This window comes from Charadrius vociferus, unplaced genomic scaffold (assembly GCF_000708025.1).
Source record: "Charadrius vociferus isolate BGI_N301 unplaced genomic scaffold, ASM70802v2 scaffold286, whole genome shotgun sequence".
In the NCBI taxonomy this organism is placed as follows: Eukaryota; Metazoa; Chordata; class Aves; order Charadriiformes; family Charadriidae; genus Charadrius; species Charadrius vociferus.
This window is the reverse complement of record NW_009648967.1, coordinates 113345-118140: the sequence shown is the minus strand read 5'-3', so window position 1 is coordinate 118140 and position 4796 is coordinate 113345.

Here is a 4796-nt window from a genome sequence, read left to right as displayed (position 1 = left end):
TCACAGCTGTCAACCTGTTCTTGATCTGTACAGGACTTACTGTTCCAGCATTTCTCTGCCTTTATGACATGGTCTTGGGAGGCATCGCAAGAAATACAACTACTCTGTAACATGGCATCTGTCTTTATCTTCTACCAGCTCTATACAGAAGAGGGGAACCTTGAAATTAAAGCAGAAAAGGCAAAGGAACATACTCAAGAGGCATTACTTCATAGAAGGATTTCAGGTTTTTCAGTATGGGCCATCATTTTAAGATAATTAGAGTGAACTGTTCTGATTTTCTTAATTTCCCTAGCAGCAGAGAGATAATCCCAAACACCAGTGAACATCAATCCCAGGTTTCATGCTCAGGTGCAGTAGTGTATTTAAAAACACAGCTGTCACTTTGAAAGTTTATGAAAGTTATTGGTAATAACATTTCTTCTAGGAGTAAGTGTAGCAAACCTGGATTGGCAAAACCAGGATTTGGCACTTTAATTCCTAGAATTATGGTTTCTACCTCTGAAGAACTTGTCATTTAAGTTTTCGCTGTGGTTTGTTTTGGGTTTTTGGGGGGTTGGTTTTGTTGGTTTTATTCCTTAAATATGTACAGAAGAGAGAAATGGAAAAGTTTGGGTTTTTTTTTTCTTAAGTATGTAGAGTCTCTAGCTTAACTTAAAGCCTGTGTCTCATGATTACCTCTTTTCCAGGCTTTAAAATTAGATTGCTTAATCTCAGCAAGATAATTCTTCTGCAGCATTCCTCTTAGAAATGCAAGAGACCGATCTGCATGCCCTGTGAGCAAAAACATTTTGTACATCTATGTGAAGTGTCTGCTCCTTTGTACATGGTGTGTAGCATATTTAGAATGTGTGTCTATGCAAAGTAGATACTTATTTGGGGGAAAACATTACATTTCTTGGTTTAAGCACCAGATTAACCTTCAAAAGCACATACATGTCACTTTTTTCCCCAATTACCTAGCAGACTGTAGTGTCTGGATCACTTGTACTTGGGAAGACCCCAGAGGACACACAACTTATGTGCAACAATTCTGTCTGATACCGGAATGTCTATGCTAAACAATTCAGAGACTCGGCCATCCTTTGTGTACAATCCCTTTAACGCAGTCATTTATAAATGAAAGCAGTCATTTAACACATGCAAAAGGAAATCCTGTGGAGACTACCTTCTCAAAAGTATGTGCGCTTACAAGTCTTTTCTTTTTTTGTGACTAAATGGCTCCACTGAGAGGGAAGAGGGATTACAGCTAAGTAATGTTAATGATCAACAACCTGGAACCCATTTCTTTCTCTAACACATGAAATGGTGTAAAGCTTCAAACATTGAAGAGTACAGGAGCTTGTAAGGATTTGTATGTTTTATGCCGAAGTATTTTGTTTCTCTTCATCTTGCATTGGTATTTTGCATCTGTAGCACTTTGATGAATATGTAATGGATATTAAACATATCTATAAAACTGTTGAGGCAGTGCATGCCAAGTAAAAACAAAATATATACAGAAGGCATAATCAACTCCCTGGTGTATTAAAGTAATGTATTGGTCTATTTCTCCAGGTCTCAACAGATGGAACTCACCACAGGGAGCAAAATTTGAAGAATTAGGTCACAGAAGTAGGTTATCAATGGCAGTGGTATATGAATACTCTGGCCCTGCAAGCTGCCCAGAAGGAAAAAGCACAGGTTGATGTCTGCTTAGAGAGAGGTAGGGAATAACTCCAAATTTGTATATCTGACTCTGTAACTTAGTCATATGGTAGTCAGAAGGCGAGTTTTGCCTTTGGTGGTAATACTTGTTCACAGTTTAAAAAAAAACAAATGCCAAAATTCGTGTCCTCGTAGTAGAATTGAATGGTTTGAAAATACTAACACTGATCCCAAGATCTGTTTTCTTGTTGACTTTGCTTATACTTCAAGCAAGTTAATTTCAGGTAACTCAGTGATATTTTCCCAAACCTTTAACACTAGACAGTGATAAAAGAGTAATCAGTAGTGCACTCCGCTTACTCTTTGTAGAAGCCATTTGCTGACCCATTTCCAGTGGTGCCTGCATTTGCTTGCAACAAGAAAGATACCATCTCTTTCCAGACTGAAGGCGTGGGGCCTGTCCTTGCAGCGATTCGGCATCTGGAACTGCTTTGCAGTTATTTTACAGCAGCCTAAAAATATATTGATACCAAATTGCTGTGGTGTGAACAACATTAAACTAAGGGATGAGGATCAAAGTGAAAAACATTAAGAGATTATTGTTAAAATTGCTAACCCCTAACTCTGGCCCTTTTGTAGTTGTATGAATGATCCTCATTGGTAGCAGTGTCCTGTAAAGTTTAACTTCAACATTGTTGACAATTTTTTAAAGGATTTGGTGAGATTGGTAATACCAAAGAAAATATTTAATCTACACTACTTCATTGATTTGTCATGAGCTTAGAAACAAGAGATGAACATTTCCTATTGAGAGTTGCATATGACTTTGGATGATTAGAGAAAAATCACTATGGAACTGCCTGGATAATACCAGAGAATATCTTGTGACACTCTTTGTATAGGAATGGCAAGGTATGTAAACAAGCACCATCTTTTAATAGATCAAATGCTACACAAACTCTACAACTACCTGAAAGGAGGTTGTAGAGCAGTGGGGGTTGGCCTATTCTCACTAGTAACAAGCAATAGGGCAAGAGCAAATGGCCTCAAGTTACGCCAGGGGAGGTTTAGATTGGATATTAGGAAAAAGTTCCTCACAGAAAGGGTTGTCAAGCATTGGAACAGGCTGCCCAGGGAAGTGGTGGAGTCGCCATCCCTGGAGGAATTTAAAGGACGGGGAGACATGGTGCTTAGGGACATGGTTTAGTGGTGGACTTGGCAGGGGTAGGTTGATGGTTGGACTAGACCTTAAAAGGTTTCTTCCAACGTAGACAATTCTACGATAAAAGAACAGGCATTCCTCCATTCTTCCAGCTGTTTTCCTCTCTCCCCACCAAAGCATGAAAAAGGAATTGTTTGCTTTACTAACGTCTTCTGTGGTCTGATAGAAGTGATTTCTCCCTGTAGGCCTTATCTCAGTATGTAGACCATTATAGATGCAGAAACATAACTAGTTTCTTCCAGAAGTGATAAGAATATGGGCTGGTCCTCAAGGAACTAGACAGTATCTTGTATCTGCTTGATGTATAAAAACTTCCCTCGCAAAAAGCAACAAGAACACAGACTCCTGCAAGGTCTAAGGGAAGATACTGGTAACAGAAACACACAGGACTCTGCTGGAAAGAGACAAGAGGCTAAGTAAGCTAGATAATATGGTTTGGTACAGAGAACTCATAAACAGATGTCAAAGTCTCAGCTGAAATTTGCACAACCAACTTGAATTGTCTAGGCTTGTGCTCCTCATGTGGTAGAAAATAATTTCATCTTAAAGAAAAAAATAATATAAATCTTTGTGAGAAACTCAACAACTTACTCCCCAAAGCACTGCAAGATGCCAGCTGCTTACCTGAGGGAGAGTTTTAGAAATTTAAAATTGTGTTACACAATAACCAGTGGTAAGTTTCTTAATACTTGTATGCTTTACATGTTTATGATTTTACTTGCAACTGTTGCATCTTTCAGTCCTGTCCTAGGGAGGGATCTGAAGTGAGATGTGTCTGTGTTCCCACAGAAATTTTTTTTTTTTTTTGAGAAACTTTTTCATCAAAATTGTTTGTTCTCTCCCATCTCCCTGGTAAGCCTATTTTATTTTTTCAGTTTAGGTTAAAAAGATGTCTAGCCGAGACTCTTGACATCTTCACATATCGATAAATACGGTGTCACTAGCATATAAGTAGCTCAGTAGGAACTTCACCAGTCACCTACATAAATTCCCTTCTCTTTCTTTGCTCCTTTTGAAGCACATCATCATAAGTTCTATCAAACATAGAATCATAGAATGGTTTAGGTTGGAAGGGACCTCGAAGATCATCTAGTTCCAACCCCCCTGCCATGGGCAGGGACACCTCCCACTAGACCAGGTTGCTCAAATCAGGTGTGATAAATGATGTGCTTTATTTTCCCTTTACTGACTCAGGGTAACATTCTACCTACAGGAGATAGTGTATCAGAATACTTGCTGTCACAGAAAATACTGTCCCAGAATGGGTCCCTGAGTGGATGCGATATTCTGTTATAATGTACCTTTCCACGGACTCCAATATTCACGCAGCCAAAATAGCTCCTGGATAAACCAGTGACTGTCATCTCAAGTGGTCCATATGAGCTGCTCACATCAGTGCACTTACCAGGAATTAATTAACTGCAGTTAATGGGCATTGTAATCTCAACAGGTTTTTTTGAGTGAGTTGCAGCTACTCCAGTTTTGGGGTGTGAATCCATTGTCCAACTGGTCTGTTGTGAAGTTTGAACCCAATGTACTAGCTCTGGTCCTTGTCCTGTTGTACTGCCAGTGTATACTGCCAGTGTGTCCTACAGTTCTTGTCCTAAATCGTCACGAAAGGGGGAATGCCTCTCTATCACTGCTTAAGGTCTGAAAAAGCTGTAGATACTGTACTTTGAAAATCTACCATAGAAGAGGACAGAAGCTGTCAAAAAGTACAAGTACAGGAAGGGGATTCTCACTGTGCTGTTTACAATATGGTGACAATTACAACTCACTTTCCAAGTATTTTTGCTTCATAGCTCAGGGTGCTGAACTGAGGGTGCAGTCAGCACCTGTGGCATGCAGGAACCGCTTGCATGTTACAATCGCTAGTCCTGGCAAGGTAAAAAGAAATTGCGGTGATTTTCCCTTGCCCTGCTCTTTT